General features: G+C 39.0%; 1 protein-coding gene and 1 pseudogene across 4 annotated transcripts in view; one reads left to right on the top strand and one right to left on the bottom strand.

Moving 5' to 3' along the window:
• The window catches only part of LOC138158563 (GTPase IMAP family member 7-like), an 18,248-nt pseudogene extending 3,350 nt beyond the window's left edge, over positions 1-14,898 (bottom strand).
• LOC138157655 (stonustoxin subunit alpha-like) overlaps positions 1-22,268 on the top strand; it is a 361,938-nt gene that overhangs the window by 213,410 nt on the left and 126,260 nt on the right. The window lies entirely within an intron of this gene.

Genomic DNA, 22,268 nt, shown 5'->3' with positions numbered 1-22,268 from the left:
GGGTCTCTGGTAGAGATAAGAAAAGAGACTTTTCACATACAATAAAACCAGATTGAGATGTCCATTTTGGAACCTCCATATTACCCCAATTTAGATCCAAATTTGGAGCATTACAGCTTCCCACTCCTATCTACAGCCTTCCTGGGTCTTGAGAATCTATATAGGAGTAACTTTTTTTTTGGAGGGGGAAGTTTTGGTAATTGGGGTGAAGTGACTTGCCCAAGGTCACATGGCTAGTAATTGTGTCAAGTGTCTGAGGCCACATTTGAACTCAGGTCCTCCTGACTCCAGGACTGGTGCTCTATTCACTGCACAACCTAGCCTCCCCAGGAGTAACTTTTACTATATCATTTTTGAACATATAAATCTTTGGTAGAATTTCCTTTCCCCCCTTCCTAGTATAGACTACAAATTACCACATAGTCACTCTTTGGGAGGAACATTTACTGCCAAATGAAGGAAGTGAAATACGTAGGGTAGGGCACCTTGAATAAGTCTTCTTCCTTTTAAACACTAAAACAAAAATTTCCTGCAACTCCAGAATCTCTTGTTCTAATCATTGCCAGTGAGGAGCCCTAGTTGAGGCCTCCCTCTATGTCCCCACTTAGGATTTTATAGACAAGTGTCCACCTGAGCCCAACCAACTGCCTAGCACCTTGGATTCATAAATGTGAAATTCCGCATTCTGTTTCTTAGCTGCCCTCAAATAGGAGAAGGCAACGTTCCAGTCCTATAATGCATGTGTCTCCCACCTATGACAGTCATCAAAGATCCCAGTATATAGATCTGGAAGCAAAGTGGGAGATAGCACCTTTTCTCCCATCAGTCACCCCCTGTAACTTTCTCCCCTCCCCCATCACAAAAGAAGAGCACATTCCTCACAACCAACAGAAAAGGGATTCTCTTGTACAAAAGGGAAAAGCTGGGAAGCTAATTTAGGAGGAACTGCCACACACAGCCCCAGTCTGGAAGCCAATGCCTTCCTTAGAAAGTAAGATTTCCCCAGTAGAATGTAAGCTCCTTGCAAGCAGGAATTCTCTCTTCCTTTGGATTTGTATCACCCAGCACCAAGTATCATGTTAGACATTTAGGAGGTAATAAATACTTCTTGTTTGACTGGGTTCCTTGACTACAACTCTGTTTCCCATATTTAATTAGCTGTGAAGAATATCCTTTAATAGATCTGTTTTGGACACCTGAGTCTCCCATGGGTTTTTCTTCCTTTCCCTTACTAGTATAGATGCTACATTATCACACAATCAGTAAGTTGGAAAGGCCTTTACATCTTGGTGTAATCACTGAAATGGGTTTGAGGAATTCACCAGGGTTCCTCACTTCTAAACCTCCTAAACTCAGACAAAGCCTTCACTCTGGTTTTTGCAGTGAGTGTCCCAAATTCAAAGCCCTGGTAAGGGCAGGGTAGGGCTAGAACATCACCCAGGGGTTTTGGGGTTGAGAGTGGAATCATGAACAGAGAGGAACAGAGGGGCTTGTGTTTCTGTGAAAATAAGGGGATTCACATGGCAGTAGATGCAGTTCTCCTAGGTCCATGGTATCTTCTTTCCAGAACACAGATCTCCTCCTGATGGGGTGCTTGGGATCTATATTTGTAACATCAATTTGTAATACCACTTTGTAACATCAATTTGTAAAACCAGTTTGTAAAATCACACTCCATTACCCACCCCTTCCCAGTCTCAGAGCATTAACTCTGCCCCTTCACCCGCCTCTCCCTCCCCCCCCTCCCGCCCCTAGCTTCAGAGCAATAACTCTGCCCAGCAACAATAATCTCAGCTTGGAACAATAACAAACTATTCCTATGAATCCTTCACTAAAGTATCTATAAACATTCCAGCTTAGGCAACTATTATCTTCCCCTAGTATAGTGTCCCGCTGCCCCCATGAATCCTTCAGTACCCTATCTCTAGGTTGACTCCTTGGCTGCCTCAATGAATCCTTCAGGACCCTATCTCTGGGTTAGCTCCTTAGCCTATTATCCTGTGAGTCTCTGGTTAGCCTTGGTTCCCAGACACTAATCTTGTCAAACATGACACTGATGGGTGGCAGACTGGGCACTTCTCCATTAGCCCTTGACCATTAGCCGACTTAGTGATGTTTCAAGACTAAAACCACACCTCCAGGTAGCCCCCCTTGGGCTTTTTCCCAGTGAATCATGGGCAATACACCTGCTCAGTTACATTAAAAATTCATGTTCCTTTAAACACTGGCCCCACCTTAACTCCTCCCTAATCCCACCCTTAATCACTTAGCATACTTGGCACGGGTTCTACTATGGATGATTCTATATAAATCTTAATTCTACCCCTTTGAGGTTGCAGGTCCCCTAAAGATCCTTGCCCACTGTAAGGCTTATAATAAAGTTTTACAACTCTGATTCCAATTAGGCTTGAGCTAAAGTCTTTCAAGACTGAATCACAGTCTCTCTGGTCTTAGATAAGATCAGAGTTCCTGCTGAACCTATTGGGAGCCATCCCTCATCATTTCCTCTGTTAAATGTTCAGCCACTAGCCAGAAATATCCTTGGGCCCAGTCAGAGGGCCAACAGTGGTGGTGGAGAATTGGGGTGTTGGGGGAGGCAAATAGGACTGTAGCAGACAGAATACATACTGAGGGTCCTAAAAATCTTAGTGTAGTTTTAAGCTTTGGGCACAGTCTGAGGGTCCAGTGTTGTGGGGGATCAACAGGGAAGAAAATAGGGCTCCAGCCAACAGAAAAAAAAAACAAATAAGATTTGAGCAAATTGAACTCATAAAAATTGATCAAGCACTAGGCTTAAGGGAGAAACAAAGACAAAAATTAGTCTCTGTTCTTAAGGAGAATCCTACCAGATGCAAACATAGAAAAAACAGTCAAGATTAGAAATCTGTTCACAGCCTAGAAGTTTTAGTGGGCTGCCCAACATGAGCCTGTATGAGGCATCAAAGTGACAGAGCAGCTGAAACACTCATGGAATATTAGTTTACTCGAATAGAATCATAGTAGCCTAAGTTTCTTACCCAAGATGTCAGTTCTGTGCCATACAGGGTCTCTAGTGTTATGAAGTATTGAGTAGGACCTGGAGTTTACAAACTGTCTAGAAGTTGGAAGGATAATGTGGGAGAGAGAGGGATAATGGGTGGCAGGCAAACTTTGGAGTCAGGAAGACCGGAGTTCATATCCTATATGAGGATGGGTAAATTCCCTTAAACCTCAGTGCAGAGGTTTATTACCTAAAATTGTAGGTGTCTTTACCCTGGACTTGTAGAGTCATTTTTAAGTATACATAGTTTGATTATTGCATTTGAATATGATTGGTTTCTTTGGTGATCCCCTATTTTATTCTTTTGAAAACATTATGCTGTAGAGGGCATCTACAAGCTTCACAATATTTCTAAGTGATCTAAGACAGAAAAAACAGCAAGGACTCCAGATTTTAAGCCAAAATTACTATGAGTTCCTGCTCTTCACAGAAGGAGTTTCCACTGTGGGCTTTCTTCATGAAATTGTGATGATATTACAGGTATAGGTTAAAAAAAATAGCTAAACGTGAGGTCAGCTGTCAAAAGAAGCTAACAAAATCTTAGACAATAGCAGTAGGAGTACAAGGATTTTATCCTGGGAAGGGACAGTCCCACTGTACCTCTAACTAGTCAGGTCCCATGGGCAACAGCATGGACCAATTTGGGCAGCACATTTGCAGGAGTTTGCCTCATGGGTTTGGGAGCTAGGAGGAGGCTGTAAGGTTGTATAACGCCAACTCCTTCATTTGACAAATGAGAAAACTAAGTCTCACAGCAATTAAATGACTTGCCCAAAGTCATGAAGGCCAAAAGACAGAGAGTCAGGATTTGACTTAAGGTCCTCTGGTTTCTGTTCTGATCTCCTCCTACAGGACAAGCTGGAGCTCAGGCTGAGGAGGACAGTGAGGAAGGTGGAAGGTGTGGATATGATGTCCCAGAAGGAAGAATTCAAGGAACAGAGGATGTTTAGACTAGGTTTAGGAGAGAAGCTGTGGATAGAGCAGGGTCACTGCCCTCAGATTTCAGCTCCATTACAAAGGAAGAATGTCCAAACAATTGGAGCTGCACCACCATGGAATGCACTGGAAGAGAGTGAGCTCACCATTGCTGGAAGTGACTACAGTTGTCAATCACAGCATAAAGGGGATATGTTTTTCTGGCAGGATGTTGGACTCTACAGTTGCTTCCAACTTCCATGATCTAAGGCTAAGCTTAGAATGTGACTGATATAAACTATATCATTAGAAATTACTGCTTTCTGATTGTTTCTATAATTTCTTGTTTGACCCACTCATTCTTTAAGATTAAATTGTTTAATTTCCAATTAGTTTTTAGCCTATCTTTCCATGGCCCTTTATTGCATATGATTTTATTGCAAGAAGGATGCATTTAATATTTCTGCCTTTCTGCATTTAATTGTGAGGTTTTTATGCCCTAGTACATGGTCAATTTTTGAGTATGTGCCATGAACCAATGAGAAGAAAGTATATTCCTTTTATTCCCCATTCAGTTTTCTCCAGAGATCTATCATATCTAGGCTCTCTAAAATTCTATTCACCTCCTTCACCTCTTTTTTGTTTATTTTGAGGTTAGATTTATCAAGTTCAGAGAGGGAGAGATTAACGTCCCCCACTAGTATAGTTTTGCTATCTATTTCTTCCTCTAATTCCCTTACCTTCTCCTCTAGGAATTTGGGCACTATACCACTTGCTGCATATATGTTAAGTAATGATATTGCTTCATTCTCAATGGTGCCTTTTAGAAGGATATAGTTTTCTTCCTTATCTCTTTTAATGAGATCTATTTTTGCTTTTGCTTTATCTGAGATAAGGATTGCTACCCCTGCTTTTTTTACTTTAGCTGAAGCATAATATATTTTACTCCAGCCTTTCACCTTTACCCTGTGGGTATCCCTTTGTTTCAAATGTGTTTCTTGTAGACAGCATAATGTAGGATTATGGTTTTTAATACATTCTGTTGCCTCTGTTTTATGGGAGAGTTCATCCCATTCACATTCACAGTAATGATTCCTATCTGATTCTTTCCCTCCATCCTATTCCCTCCCCTGCTTATGTTTTGTTCCTTCTCCCTTCCCCTCCTTAAGGGTTTTCCTTTTGACCACAGTTTCCCTCAGTGTTTCCTCCCTGTGCCCCCTCCCTTCTTTACCTACTCTCTCCCCTTACTGCTATTTCCCTCCCTTCTAATCCCCCCCTTTTTATCTCCCCCTTACCCTCCTACTGCCTATAGGACACAATAGATTTTTATGCTTATCAAAGTATGTTATTCCCTCTTTGACCCCAAACCAATGAGAATAAATTTCATACAGTGCTCCTCTCCCTCCCTCCTTTCCCACTATTTAATGAGTTTTTGTTTCTTTTCACATTAGAATCTTAAACTTAACTGATTATGTTTATCCTTCTTTGAAGCAGAACCAGTGAGAATAATGTTCAAATGATGTTCCTCTACTTCTTTCCCTCCCCTCTACTATAATATGTTTTTATGCCTCTTCATATGGCATAATTTACCTTTTTCTGTCTCATCCTTTCCTTTTATCCCATTACAGTCCCTTTGAATCCTTTAATAAGGTTTTTTTTAATCATCAGATTAGTGCATTTATAGAAACACCCTCTATCTTTGTATATCCCTTTTAAAGGTCATGATAATCATATAAATTTCAATATTGACAGTTATCAGCTTCTCATATAGGGATGTAAACAGTTTGCTCTTATTGCATTCCAAGTTATGTGTATGTGTGCATGTGTGCATGTGTGTATGAGTGTGTGTTTTCCTTGTTTACCTTTTTATGTCTTTCTTGAGTCTTGTAATTGGAGATGAAATTTTCCATTGAGCTCTGGTTTTTTATCCGGAAAGTCTGGACGTCCCTTATTTCATTAAATGACCATCTCCTTGCCTGAAAGATTATGCTCAGTTTTTCTGGGTAGTTAATCCTTGGTTGCAGTCCTAGCTCTTTTGCTTTCCCAAATATCAAATTCCAATCCCTCTGATCTTTTAATGTAGAAGCTGCTAGGTCCTGTGTAATCCTGACTGTAGTTCCACAATATTTGAATGTTTCTTTTTGGCTGCTTACAATATTTTCTCCTTAATCTTGTAATTCTGGAATTTGGCTACTGTATTTCTTGTAGTTTTCAATTTGGGATCACTTTCAGGAGGAGACCGGTGAATTCTTTCAACAATTATTTTCCCTTCTGATTCCAGGACTTCAGGACAGTTTTCTTTGACAATCTCTTGGAGGATGTTGTCCAGGCTGCTTTTTTCATCATGGCTTTCTGATAGGCCAATAATTCTTAAGTTATCTCTCCTGGATCTGTTCTCCTGGTCAGATGTTTTTCCAGTGAGATATTTTACACTTTCTTCCAATTTTTCAATCTTCATGTTTTGTTTGATTGATTCTTGGTGCATCATAGCATCCTGAGCTTCAATTTGACAGATTCTAATTTTTAGTGAATTATTTTCTCTGGTTAGTTTTTGAAGGTCCTTTTTTAGGAAGGTATTTTCTCCCATTAGTTCACAAATTTTACTTTTTAAGAATTTGTTTTCTTCAGTGAGACTTTTTTTCCAATTTGGTCACTGTAGATTTGAATTTATCTTCTACCTCCCTAATTTGGCTTTTAAAATCTTTCTTGAGCTCCTCCAAGAATGCTTTTTGGGCTTGAGAGCAGTTCATATTTCCATCTGTTGTCTCAGGTGTGGACACAGAGTCTTTGGTGTCTCCTGAAAGTGATTCTTCTCATTCAGAATAATAAGATTCTATTGTCTTTGGTCTTGCCTTTGCAAGTTGCTTCCAGCCCATTGTAATTGCCTATTTCCTGTACTTAAAAGTGTATTTTTGCTCCTGGGGTACAGAGGGCTCTGACCCAAGCTACTCAGGCTGAGAGCTAGGTGCCTGGTTGTTGGGTTGGTGTGCTGTAGCCTCTGGGTGTCTAGATTGAGGCCAAGGCTAGGACTCTCAGTGTTTCCCCTGAGTTACCCTAAGGCTCACAGAGTAGTCTGTGGGGGAGGGGTGGTCTGGCCAATTCAGATTTCTGCCTCTGTGCCCCTGAGCTTGTTAGGACCCCTCCTGCCCTTCACTTCAGACTCCTTACTGCCTCAGTTACACCCTTTCTCCATGACTCCTAAGCCTGAGGCTATTTCTGCTATTTCAGGATTTTACTAACTTGCCTAAAATTCTATTCACTTCCTTAACTTCTTTCTTATCTATTTTGTGGTTGGATTTATCTAACTCTGATAGGGGAAAGTGGAGGCTCCCTACTCTTATAGTTTTACTGTCTATTTCCTCCTATAATTCATTTGACTTCTCCCTTAGAAATTTCAATGCTATACCATTTGTAGCATGTATTCAGTATTGGTATTACTTCATTGTCTATGTTACCTTTTAGAAAGATGTAGTTTGCTGGAGGAGGGTGAAAAAAGAACAAAGTAAAAAAGTTCACAGCAGAGAACAAAAGAAAATACACATGGAAGCAAAGAAGAGATGGACAACTCTCAACACAACTAGTATTATTTATCACATAGGCTTTCTTGAAATGAAAATGTATTTTTACATTAATTTTTTTCAGGTACTGCTATGCACATGACATGCTTTTATTTCTTTCTAACTTTGTATTTAAGTTTCAATATTTAAGTTTGTGATATGTATTTGTTTCTTTTTTATTCTTTATTTGTCCTCTGGCATTTGAGTCTAAAATAAAATTTGGCGAAAAAAAAGATGTCGTTTTCTCCTTATTTCTTTTATTTAGATCTGCTTTTGCTTTTGCTTTGTCAGAGATCATGATTTATTCCCTCACTTTTTTTTTTAACTTCAGGCAAAGCATAATATATTCTGCTCCAGCCTTTTACTTTTACTCTTTCTGTGTCTCTCTGCTTCAAATGTGTTTCTTATAAACAACATATTGTGGGATTCTGGCTTTTCAATCACTCTGCTATCCACTTCGGTTTTATGGATAGAAGGGGAGGGGGACAAGTTCACCCCTTTGGCATTCACAGTTATAATTACTGTGCATTCCCCTCCATTCTATTTTTCCTCTGTTTATACCTCTATTTCTTCTCTCTGTGGCCCTCTCTGTCTCTCTGCCTATCTCTCTCTCTCTGTCTCTGTCTTTTTCTCTCTCTCTCTTTTTACCCTTCCCTTCCTCAACAGTGATTTTCTTCTGACCACTGCCTCCCTCAATCTGCCCTCCCATCTATCAGCCTTTCCCTTTTTCTTGTACCCCTCATCTCCTACTTCCCTACTGGGAAGTATTGATTTCTATACCTGACTGAGTGTGTATGTTATTCCCTATGAGCCAAATCTTATGAGAGTAATGTTCAAACAATGTTCACCCCTGCCCCTTCTTTCCTTTGCAATAGATCTTTCATGCCTCTTCATGTGATATAATTTATCCCATTCTGCCTCTCCCTTTCCTTTTCTCACAGTGCAATCCTCTTTTCACCCCATTATATTTTATATCATCATATCAAAGTCAACTTATACTTGTACCCTCTCTCTATGTATACTCCTTCTAAATGTCCCAAAAGAGACAAATTCTTAAGAGTTACAAATATTATATTTCTGTGTGGAGATATAAATACTTTAACCTTACTGAATAATAATTTTTTTCTTTTTTCTTTTGTGTTTACCTTTTATTTTTTCTCTTGAGTCTTGTATTTCAAAATTGAATTTTCAGCTCTGATCCATTCATCAGAAAAATTTGAAGGCCTCTTATTTCTTTTCTTTTCTTTTTTTTGGAGGGGGAAGACAAGGTTGTTGAAGTTAAATAACTTGCCCAAGATCACACAGTTACTAAGTGTTAAGTGTCTGAGGCTAGATTTGAACTCAGGTCCTCCTAATTCCAGGTCCTGTGCTCTATTCACTGTGCCACCTCACTGCTACCCCCCCCCTTTTTAATTGAATGTCCATTTCTTCCCTTGAAAAATTATGCTCAGTTTTGCTAGGTCCTTGGTTGTAATCCAGCTTCCTTTGCCTTCAAGAATATCATATTCCAAATCCTCCAGTCCTTTAATGTAGAAGTTGTGAAAATCTATGTAATCCTGACTGTGACTCTTTAATATGTGAATTGTTTCTATTTGGCTACTTGAAGTATTTTCTGTGTGACCTGAGAGTTTTTAAATTTGACTATAACATTCCTGAGAGTTTACACATAGGATCTCTTTCAGGAGATGATCTGTTCGGGATGGATTCTTTCAATTGCTCTTTTTCCCTGTGGTTCTAGGGTATCAGTGTAGTTTTTCTTGATAATTTCTCAAAAGATACTGCCTAGGCTCCTTTTTTATGATCATGCCTTTCAGTCAGTGAAATCATTCTTAAATTATCTTTCCTGAATCTATTTTCTAGTTGTTTTTCCAGTGAGGTATTTTAAATTTTCTTCTAATTTTTCATTGTTTTGATTTTGTTCAATTGATTTTTTATATCTCATAGAGTCATTGGCTTCTTGCCCAATTTATTTTTTCTGGATTAAATTTTATGTTTATTTTTAGTTTACATCATTCATTTCCACAAGATTTTGAGTTACAAATTTTCTCCCCATCTTTTCCCTACCCACCACCCCAAAATAGCGATCCTACTGAATACCTCCCCCCCAAATCTGCTCTCTCCTATATCCTCCCCCGTCCCCCTTCCAACTTTACACTAGGGTAAGATGGTTCTCTGTCACAGTGCCTGTATATCCTATTTCCCAGTTGCAGGTAAAAAAATTAAATATGTGTGTGTATTAAACATTTGATTTTAAAACTCTGAATTCCATATTCTTTCCCTTTCTCCCTCCTCACCCACCCTTACTGGGAAGATAAGCAATTCAATATAGGTTGTACATGTGTAGCTATGCAAAACATTTCCATAGTAGATACATTGTGAAAGACTGAATATATTTCCCTCCATCCTATCCCACCCCCCCACTTGTTCTATTCTCTACTTTGACCCTTTTCAAAAGTGTGTGCTTCCAACTTCCCTCCCCCCATCCTGCCCTACCTTCCATCATCCCTCCTGTCATCCCCTACCCTCCTACTCTCCTGTAGGGTGAGATACCCTATTTAGTGTGTATATCATTCCCTCCCTAAGCCAAATTCAATGAGAGTAAGGTTGACTCATTCCCTTTTGCCTTCCTGTTCTTCCCTTCCATTGTAACAGTTTTCCCTTGCCTCTTGTATATGAGAGTTTACCACTTTCTGTCTCTCCCCATCTCCTCTTATTATATTCCTCTCACCTCTCAATTACACCTTTTAATTACCATTCCTTACCATTCAATTGGTGCTGTGCCCTCTGCCTATATATAATTGTACATATTCACATATGTATTTATACACCCATATCCCTCCTATATAGACATATATGTATGTATACATATATATATATATATATATATATAAACACATTTATATTCCCTTCAACTATTCTCATACTGAGAAAACTTTCATAAGTTACAATTATTGTCTTTCCGTGTAGGAATGTAAATAGTTGATAAATTTCTTATGATTTCTTTTTCCTGTTTACCTTCTCATGCTTCTCTTGCTTCTTGTATCTGAATGTCAGATTTTCTATTCAACTCTGGTTTTTTCATCAAGAATGCTTGGAAGTCCTCTATTCCACTGAATGACCATATTTTCCCCTGAAACATGATACTCAGTTTTGCTGGGTAGGTGATTCTTGGTTTTAATCCCATCTCCTTTGACCTCTGGAATATCATAGTCTAAGCCCTTTGAATCCTCAGTGTAGAAGCTGCCAGATCCTGTGTTATCCTGATTGTGTTTCCACAATATTCAAATTGTTTCTTCCTGGCTGCTTGTAATATTTTCTCCTTGATCTGGGAACTCTGGAATCTGGCTATAATATCCCTAGGAGTTTTCTTTTTGGGATCTTTTTCAAGAAGTGATCTGCATCTATGGGTTGATAATTCTGGAAATCACCACAGCTGCTGGTTATCCACTCTTCCAAAGTCCCTCCAGGCGGGGCTGGTAGTGTCTGCTCTGAGGCTAAAAGCTTAGTCTCACTCAGGCTGGGCTCTGCTCCCGGAATGCTGGGATGGCCCCTCCCTGCCAGCCTGCTGGGCTGTCTTTGGCAGCAGAAGGTTAGTTTTTCTCTGTTACTTTGTGAGCTCTGTAGCTCAGAGGCTGAAGGAGTAACTGCTGCCCCTCCTCCCCTTCTTCCTGGTGTGGAGTGGTGAAATTCCCTACATTAATCTGATCTGTGATAAGTGGAATGACTCTTTAGGCAATCCCCCCAAAATTCCCAAATCCCAGGGTCCAATCTAGAAACTTCAGAAAATTCACAGTAAGTTTGAATATTACAAAATCACACAGGATCTGGCAGCTTCTACATTGAGAGATTGGAGGGACTAGAATGTGATATTTCCCAAGGCAAAAGAGCATGGGTTACAACCATGTATCAGCTATCCAATGAAGCTGAGCATAATCTTTCAGGCAAGGAGATGGTCATTCAATGATATAATGGACTTCCAGACCTTCCTGATGAAAAAGCTCAATGGAAAATTCAATCTCCAATTACATGACTCAAGAGAGACATAGAAAGGTAAACAGGGAAAAGACACACATATACAAACACACACACATAACTTGTGATTTAATAAGAGCAAACTGTTTCCATCCCTATATGGGAAGCTGATGCCTGTTAATATTAAGGATTCTATACTTATCACGACATTTTAAAAGGATATAGATAAATACAGGGTGTGGGTATAAATTACACAAAATGATGATAAAAAAAAACCTTATTAAGGGCTGCAAAAGGACTTTAAAGGAAGAAAAGGAAAGACTGAAGCAGAAAAGGGTAAATTATGCCACACAAAGAGGCATAAAAACATTATACTAGAGGGAAAGAAAGGAGGGAGATGAACATTATATGAGCTTCACTCTCATTGGTTCTGGTGTAAGGAGGGAATGGCATAATCAGTTAAGTATAGGACTCTATCAAGAAGAGACATAAAACCTGTCATAATAGAGGGAAAGAGGGGAGAGAGAGGAGCATTGCATGACATCTATTCTTGTCAATTTTGCTTCAAGGAAGAAATAACATACTACATTAAGTGTAAAAATCTATCATACCCTACAGGCAGTAGGAGGTGGAAAGGGCTAAGGAAAAGGGAGGGTTGTAAGCTGCTGCTAACCTTTCTAACCTAAAGGCCAGCCTTAGGTTGTGATCTCAGGAGGGAATGAAGAGACAAGAAACAAGAGAGGATTAACTTGCAGTTTATTGGCATGCACACATAGGAAAGAAAACTAGCTCCTTCACACCTAAAAGTGAGCATGATTCAAGCATTATCTCCTCGTGCATGGGGAGAGTAAACCAATGGAGGGGGGGCCGAACCAGTCATATCAGCAGTGGCTCAACAAGAGAGTGGTTTCATGGAAGACGTCCTTGTGAGCGGGCAACTGGACTATGGCCCTCAGCATTTCCTTATCTCCAGCAAGCTCGGAGTGGCTTTGGAACCAAGAAGCCCCAAAACAGTTCCTGAATTCCTGTGGGACAGAAAGTATCTTGAACTCACATTGTCCTATCCAATTCCCCCCGTTAGTTTTGGAAAAGTGCAAGGTGAGTATCAGCCTGAATCATTGCTAAGCTATTATAAAGTATTTTAAACATCAAGCCAAGCGGAGGAGGACCACAAAACGATAATATGCCCACCGCTATTGCCAATGCTATCCAGCTATGGGGTGTCAGCCACCACAGAGAAGTGGGATTATCAAACCATTTTATTATGTCGTCTGTGGTTTTGTCTGGGTTAAGATCAGTTTGTGCTGCTCAATTAATTTCATGAGCTAAAGTCCACAAATCATCAATGTCTGAAGCTAAAGTACTATTTAGGAACAAACCATTTAGGTGGTTCCTAATTGTAGTCCAATTATACCTTGCCGTAGCATTGTCCCATTGCAAGGGGATAACGTATATCATATGATACCGATAGTCGCACCGAAGTGCAGTTTGTACCCTAATTAAGTCTATTTCATCCCCCCAAGGCCACAGTGACTTTGGTGAGATCTCTCAATATTTAAAAAAATTCCTTATTGTTACGGGTTTGTTTTTCAAAACCCAGGGACACATTCTTTGCCAGGTCCTCCACAAATTTGGGCCTGTACAAGTTGATTTTATATGGTTGATACAGACATAGCAAGAGAAATAGAGGAGGCTATAAGACTGACTAACATTGTGACTCCAATGATCACACATGAAATACTTCTCTTATCCTTCCTCACAGTTGTTCCATGTTTTTTCTGAACAATACTGTTTAATACATGATCTCCTCAATTCCCAAACCATCCTTCACTCTTTACTGAGAAGAGCACATATTGTGACCTGGTTATGACAAATACAGATTTATTACCCAAAAGAGGTCCTATACATTCATTGACACTGCAATTGTTACAAGTAATGTTAAAAACACCTTGAGGTTGTGTTACATTTACATCATCTCCCCACATGAAGACATATCAACCCCCCAAACAGGCTCGTGCATGAAAGGTACGCCCAGCAAACCGTTCTTCCAATCCCTCGGCTCAAGAACGTGTTGTCGCTTTCCCCAAGCTGTCCCAAGCTCTTGTGTGATTATAACATTCCCCATGGCTGCCATCTCCTTCCAAAGTCCTGTCCAAGAACGGCCCTTCTGGGGTACCCACACGGGTAGAGGAACAGAGTCGTAACTGGTGTGGTTTTTCAGGTGCCATGATTGGAGCTCATTGTGCTTGTCAAACATAGTTTTGCAAGTCTGCCAATGAGTGGCACAAGTCTCTAGCAAAGGCCACACACTGCTATTAGTGGGCTTACAAGCTGGGCTTCCCCCTATACACTGGGGAAGAGACAAATTACCCCTGTATCCCAAGCATATATACAGTATATAAGCCCATTCCAGAAACAGTCATGCTGTAAATGACATTTGTAATTTGGACACAAGGTGTTGCATTCTGTCTGTCACCAATGCAATGGCACCCTAAACAACAGTCCACTAAAATTAGTCTGTACTGAAGATGTGGGTGCCATAGTTGGCTGAAAATCAAATTCATCCCTGATTAATCTGCTATCATTCCCTTGAAAAACTGGTTCAGCCACCTCCTTGCCCCAAGCTACCACCATTGGCCAGGGTAGCTCCAACATCATGGCCCATCTGTGTTGTTCTGTGTAAGCAGATGGTGAGATGGTGAGCGTGGTAAAGGCAGCAACCAGCAGCAACATCTCTTGGTGACTCATCTTGCATGGTCTCCACCATCTTCAGGATGGGAATCTCTTCTTCTTTCAAGTCACTGATAACACGGATAGTTTTTGCAGGCACCCACTGGTGACCTTGACCTGTGGAGATATAAGCATACCCTGTCCCCCAGGTTAAAAGGGTATAAGGGCCTTCCCAATTACCAGTGGGAATTCTCCACATAACCTGTCTTTGTTTTTCATTATTGTACCACCATCCCATTTTGAGTTTATGTTTTTGATTCCCTCCTAGCTGTTTCATAGCTGGGGTCAAATCAGTTGCATCAAATTTCAAGTAATTTAGAGTGTACAATATTTTATCAATATGAAATTGTCTTATATGGCTGTCTCCCCCTTTTTGTTTTTAGAGATAGTCTTTTATAGTATGATTGGCCTGACCATTGCTTGTCCAGTAGGGTTATATGGAATGCCAAATATGTGTAGAATGCCATGTTCAGTCATAAAAGTGGACATAGCAGAAGAAGTATAGACTGGACCATTATCAGTCTTAATGGCTTGAGGTATTCTTGTGGAGGAGAAACAATGATAAAGGTGATTGAAAATATACTTTGCACCTTCTCCAGTCTGTAAGGTAGCCATTGAGGAGCGAGAAAATGTGTCTATGGAGACACGGAGATATTTACCTTTTGCAATATATGTGACATCCATTTGCCATAATTCATTTGTAGTCCACAGGGATTTACACCCTGTATCTTAGGTGGGTGAAAAGGTATACAGCGAGCACATCATTAGACGATGTCTCGAGCTTGTTGTTTGGACAGGCCATAAAGGTGGCGAAGGGAGTGTGCTGACATATGGTACTTGTCATGAGCTAGAGAAGTTTGGTGTTGTATATCAACCATAGCACCTATATACTCATTTTTAGCGATGTTTTTATTTAGGTAATGTATAAAGCAGTAGCTAATATAACTAATTGCTCCCTCGTTTTTCTTCATTTTAGTAAGTAGTATCTTTATTATAAGGGGTATGTCTGTAATTAATATTATTCAAAAAATGACCACAGAAAGATTGAAATAAGTTGTTAGTGGCAGGAACATTATCAGCATTCAATTTGGCTAGCTTGTTTCCTATTAACATGGAATTATTTACATCGAACACATGCATTTTGATGAAAATAAAAATGAGATAACATAGCTCTATGAATACTTTGGGAAAAAAAGGTGGAAAAACTTGAACCTTTGATTAATAGTCATGTAATTTAGATAAAGAGGCCTAGGAAGTGAAGAATGAATTGCAATATAGGTAGTGGCCTCTATGTCATAAGATTTTGTAACTTCTGAAGAAGGTTAAAAAGATTTGTATTGTGTGTTTAAGTTTAGCAGTATAAATATGTGGGCACATGTACACTGAATATTTGCCATCTGACACAATATTAAGGGAAAAAGAAAAATCATTTAACGATACTTTATCATTATTAGAATTAATGTGAATATAATTAGAATTAGAAGTTCCTTGTTTCACAAAGCTTGTTTATCCTCTGATTATATTCACTTTGGAAGAAAGAGGTATTTCAGAAATTGAATATTTTATCTATAAGAAGTTCAGATACTGCTTAGCTCTTGCTTAGGTGATGGAATGACTATATATTGAAATCAAAATAGCAAAATCTGTTCTACTTTATTTTAACTTAGCTATAGGTTGTCTTGGAAAATCCTAAAAGCAAAAACAAAACTTTTAAGATTGAGATTCATTTAAACCAAATTGGTGTAACATAAGTAACATAAATTCTCAAGGTATTTATTGACAAATTATTGCAGAATTCTTAAGTATCTCAAAATTCTTAGTCAAGAAAGGTATAGTAATTGAATCTTTATATTTGCAACAATAAAGAAGTTGATCAAAGTACTTATAAAAGCTATTAGTATTAGGATCCCTCTAAACAAAGGGAATATTATTTTTTTCTTTTTTCTTTTTCTCTCTCTTTTTATTTTTTAGTTTATATCATTCATTTCCACAAGATTTTGAGTTACATATTTTCTCCCCAATTTTCCCTACCCACCACCCCAAAACAGCATTCCCACTGAATATCCCCTGTCCCAATCTGTTCTCTCCTATATCTTCTCCTATTCCCCCTTCAACTTTCCAGTAGGGCATGGTTGATCTCTATGCCCCAGTGCCTGTATATCTCATTTCCCAATAACATGTAAAATATTAATAATAATATGTGTATATATATATTTTTAAGCATTTTATTTTTAAACTTTGGATTCCAGATTCTTTCCCTTTCTCCCTTGTCACCCATCTTCACTGGAAAAATAAGCAATTCAATATAGGTTGTACATGAATAGCTATGCAAAACATTTCCATAGTGGATATATTGTGGAAGACTGACTATATTTCCCTCTATCCTATCCCACCCCCCCCACACTTGTTCTATTCTCTACTTTGATCCTTTCCCTTTTCAAAAGTGGGTGCTTCCAACTTTCTTTCCCCCAGCCTGCCTTCCCTTCCATTATTCCCCCTCTCTTCCCCTTCCCCTCTACTCTCCTATAGGGTGAGATACCCTATTTAGTGTGTATATCATTCCCTCCCTAAGCCAAATTCAATGAGAATAAAGTTGACTCCTTCCCTTTTGCCTTCCTGTTCCTCCCCTCCATTGTAACAATTTTCCCTTGCCTCTTCTATATAAGATAATTTACCCCATTCTGTCTCTCCCCATCTCCTCTCATTGTATTCCTCTCTCATTTCTTATTTTCACTTTTTTAGTATCATTCCTTCCTATTCAATTGGTCCTGTGCCCTCTGTCTATGTATACATGTACACATATATACACACACTCACATATGTATTCATATGCCCATATACCCTCCTATATAGACATATATATGTATGTATACATATACAGACACACACACATATACATATATATATATATATATACACACATACACACAGATATACATTTCTATTTCTTTCAGCCATTCTCATACTGAGAAAAGTTTCATAAGTTACAATTATCATTTTTCCATGTAGGAATATAAGTAGCTCAGCTTTGATAAGTTCCTTATGATTTCTTTTCCCTGTTTATCTTCTCAAGCTTCTCTTGCTTCTTGTATCTGAATGTCAAATTTTCTATTCAACTCTGGTTTTTTCAGCAAGTATGCTTGAAAGTCCTCTATTCCACTGAATGACCATATTTTCCGCTGGAACATGATACTCAGTTTTGCTGGGTAGGTGATTCTTGGTTTTAATCCTAGCTCCTTTGACCTCTGGAATATCATATTCTAAGCCCATCAATCCCTCAATATGGAAGCCGCCAGGTCCTGAGTTATTCTGATTATGTTTCCACCACATTGAAACTGTTTCTTCCTGGCTGCTTGTAATATTTTCTCCTTGATTTGGGAACTCTGTTGCCTGGCTATAATATTCCTAGGAGTTTTCTTTTGGGGATCTTTTTCAGGAGGTGATTGGTGGACTCTTTCAACCTCCATTTTGCCCTCTGGTTCTAAAATATCACAACAATTTTCCTTGAGAATTTCTTGAAGGATGATTTCTAGGTTCTTTGTTTGATCATGGCTTTCAGGTAGTCCAATAATTTTTAAATTATCTCTCCTGGATCTATTTTCCAGGACAGTGGTTTTTCCCATGAGATATTTCACATTGCCTTCTATTTTTTTTTCATTTGTTTGGATCTCTTTAATAGTATCTTGATTTCTCATAAAGTCACTAGCTTCCATTTTCTTCAATCTAATTCTGAAGGAATGATTCTCTTTAGTGAACTTTTGAAATTCTTTTTCCATCTAGCAAATTCAACTTTTTAAGTCATTCTTTTCCTCATTGCCTTTTTGAGCCTCTTTTGCCATCTTAGTTAGTCTATTTTTTAAGGTGTTATTTTCTTCAGTCAGGTTGTTGACTCTCATTTCATAATTTTCTTGCATGGTTCTCATTTCTCTTCCCAATTTTTGCTCCACTTCTCTTATTTAATTTTCAAAATCCTTCTTAAGCTCCTCTATGGCCTGTAAGCAGCTTATTCTTTTGTTGGAAGCTTTTGGTGCCATAGTTCTGACTTTGCTGTCTTCCTCCTGTTCCATGCTATGATCCTTTTTGTCCCCAAAATATGAGTGTAAAGTTGGGTTGCTCTGTGTGCTTTGCTTCCTTTGCCTGCTCATGTTGCCCCTCAATTGCTTGACTTTGGGGATTTTTGCCACAGTAATGCTACCATAAATGGGAGTTTATCCCAAATGCTGGGGTTTTCACACCTGCAGAAGGTATTAGTTGGGTGCCCTCTCTAAAGCCTCCACCTGCTCTGGCAAGCTGGTCATGCACCCCAGGATCTCCACCCTAGACAATAATCCAGATCCAAGCAGGTTAAAGCAAGAGTGATTACCCCTCAGACTTATCGCTTGGTCCCCCTACAGTCTGAAGGCCAGGAGCTGAAGCTGTCATGTGGCAGCAGCCTCAGCTGCTTCTCGCTCTGGGGGCAAAGGCTGACCACACTCCCAACTACTGGATCCCGAAGTCCACACTGCACTGACCTCTCACTTTGTCCTTGACATCTATGGATTGATAATTCTGGAAACCACCATAGCTACTGGTGATCTGAAGTCCCTCCAGCCAGCTGTTGGTCAGGCCTCCCTGGGGCTAAGACCTCTGGCTCCAGCAGGGCAGAGTTTGCTCCCAGAGTGCTGTGCTGTATGCTTGCTGCTGGCCTGCTGGGCTGTCCTCAGTGGGAGGTTAGCCTCTTTGTGTCATTTTGTGGGTTCTGTAGCTCCACAATTTGTCTAGAGTCTTTTTTTACATGAATTGGGGGAGGTGGGAGTGGAGCTGTGAGGAAGTCCTGTTTCTACTCCGCCATCTTGATGAAGGGGAATATTATAAAGTGATCCTAAGTAGTTTATATAAATAAATATTCTAATTCTTGATAAAAAAAATAATATTAGATTTCCCATAAAGCTAACATAAAAGAGTTCATATCTTTTACTGACTAATTCTCATCATAGAAATTTTGCTATAGAAAGAAAAAATAAGATGTGAATTAAATATAATATTAAATGCCTTTTATTTTAAGTAGCAATTTTCCCCAATCACAACTCATATCCAATTATATGTTAATTTTATTCCTATGAAGCTGTAATAAACAATAAAGATTTACTAGTTTTTTCCTACATAAGGATTTTCATTTAATGTTTTCCCTTTCTCAATTGTTAGAAATCCTTTTAATATTGTGCAACTTTCTTAGCAAGTTAGATTCATTATTTAGGAACTACATAACTAAAACAAGTTCCTTCTCATGCTGAACGACCTTGTCTCTAAAGATAGTTTCCTTGGCAGTTTTACAAAATAAGAATAACTGAGATGGATTTTAGGGAGGGGCTGGGGGTGATGCCCCTACTTCATCAAATCTCATACATGCAGAAGGAATGGTCTGAATGAGAAGAATTAATCCAAATAAAGTTTTCACCCAGTCTCCTCCTTTCCACACATAGTAATCAATTAGCAATTTTAAGTATTAGAATTTAAACAGTAAAGTAACTTAGATAATAATTTCCATAAGTGATAGCCAAATTGTTTTAGTTGTAATCTCCTTCTAACTACAGGTATAGATGTAAATAATTGGTTTCCTATATATTATATATAAACATAAAACGTTAAGTGACATAACTGTTTTTACACAAACTTTTTCTCTTTTAGTTTCAACAAAATTCAGATTAAAAATTTGCTTATCTAACAGTATTTCTGGGTTACGATGATCCCTTGATTTCTAAAATAAGGGAATGTTTACTACTATTTAAAAAGATCAAAACAACATAATGACATCATGACATTAATTGTATTTCCAAATCATCACTTGCAAAAATTATAGATAGAAAATTGAACTTATCTAATGCAGAGATTTTTCTCCTCTCCTCACAGCTGCAGAGCCTGATAGTATATTTAGGGGTTTTGAATGGAGAGGTTCATTTGCTTGCCTAAAGGTGTGGGTTTCAGGGCCCCAGGGCTTTTGCTTGTGCAGTCTTTGATAAATTTATTATGCTTTCTCCCTTTAGTCAGATTAGGAGGGTGTTATGGAGGGTAATTTAAATTCTCTATTATTCTTCAGCACTCTCTATCAAGAGACTTTAATAAAATTTTGTAAAATGTTTTCAGATGATTTAGCTTTTACTCCTGTAAACTTTATTTATATGTCAACTCCTTAAAAAACTTCTCTGAAAGTGATAGCTTTGACTTCTCCAGCAAAAGTGATTTTGGGGGACTGGCACCTACTCCCTTATCTTACTACTAGAGAACCCAAAAAAACTTATTTTTCTTATCAAATTTTAGAAAATATCCCAATTTGCCTAAATGCCAAATAGTAAAATGAATTCTGATTTATCTTTAGCATCAAATTAGGAGTGACACTTTTTACTTTTCACATGAATTCAATTGACTTACAGTTTCATTCTGATATACAGCGAGGCAGGAAATGCTTGTTCCTATGCCTCTTTTATATGAGGGAAAAAATTCCCTTCTTATTTCTTATCACCTTCTCCTCACTCCACTTGGCCAGAGTGGAATGAAGAAGAGATTTTCAAACTTTTAAAAATCTTAAAACTTCTGTCCACACTTTTTAATGAAAATAGTTTATGCCTGCTACTTCTTTCTATACTCTATGACTTAATATAACCATCATATAATCTGTAAAACAAAATATTTTTCTCCTTCTCTCTCCTCAGGAAGGGGGAGAGAAAGAGATAAGAGCATTCCAAGGAAAGTCCAGTGACATATTGAACCTTACAGGATGTTAGATTACTCACTCACACTCTTTCACACAGAGACACATGAACAAAACAGACAGAGAAAATGACAGGAAGAGTGCACTCAGAAATTTTTAAAGATTGTTTGCAGAAATCAGACATTATGCTTGGCCCTAGGTAAAACTTACTTGGTCATTTTCTTTCTATCTGTTTCCAACAAAGACAGCTGTATCACAGTGAATGGTTTGAGCCACCCCTGGCACTCTCATTTCTGCTGTCAAATATATTCCATAGAAAAAAAGCAGAAATAGGGAAATGCTGGAGTCCCTCCTCCATAATCCTCTTACCCCTCTGTCTCCCTGCTGTAGCACCTTTTACTAGGTGGTAAATTGTGAAGTCTATGCCCTAAACTTCTCCAGGATGGGTCTTATCAAAAGAAGTCATTTGCTCCCCTAAGACCTTCCACTTAGCAAGCTCATAACATCCTACCTCAGTGAGCCATGGTGAAACTTTATGTACCAAATCAATGAATTTTCTGATGTCTTAAAGCTGCACAGTTGCTCCTTGTTTCTGTATGCATTTAAATATAGCTCTAACATAATTTTCTCTGTCCCCTGCTCTCAGTGTGCTTATGTGTGGGCCCATGATTACTCACTGATCTCTGAGTTCCTCCAGTTCTGGTCACTGTGCCCTAATTCCTTAGGAAACCCTCCTGGAGCCTCTTAAAGCAGAAGTGTTCGTACCCCAAGTGTCTCAGGGTGCACTGGCATGATCCTGGGGTCTTCTGAAATCCCACCCAGGCCCCACATTGGGCTCCAGCTGTAAGCAGCTGCTAACTTTTCTAACCTAAGGGCCAGCCTTAGCTTATGATCTAAGGAGGGAATGAAAAGACAAGAAATGAAAGAGGATTAACTTGCAGTTTTTTGGCATACATGCATAGGAAAGAAAACTAGCTCCTAAACACCTAAAAGTGAGTATGATTCAAGCATGATCCCCTCATGAACAGGGAGAGTGAACCAATGGAGGGGAGTCGAACCAGTCACGTCAGCTGAGGCTCAACAAACCAGTGGTCTCCTGGGAGACTTCCTTGTGAGCAGGCAACTGGACTGTGGCCCTTAGCATTTCCTTATCTCCAGCCTGCTCTGAGCAGCCTTGGAACCAAGAAGCCCCAAAACAGTTCCTGCATTCTTGTGGGACAGAAAGTGCCTTGAATTCACATTGTCCTATTCAGAGAGTGGTTAGAAGGAAGGGAAGAAGTAGTAAGGGGGAAGGGAAGGAAAAGGGAAGGGGCTGATAAGGAATGAATACTGAGGGAAACAGTAGTCAAAAGGAAAACTCTTAAGG

Source organism: Petaurus breviceps, unplaced genomic scaffold (assembly GCF_028583685.1).
Source record: "Petaurus breviceps papuanus isolate PSGF00001 unplaced genomic scaffold, PetGlider_PUasm1.0 115, whole genome shotgun sequence".
Lineage (NCBI taxonomy): Eukaryota > Metazoa > Chordata > Mammalia > Diprotodontia > Petauridae > Petaurus > Petaurus breviceps.
Note: the sequence above shows the minus strand (reverse complement) of the source record. Positions and strands in the feature narration are given on the sequence as shown.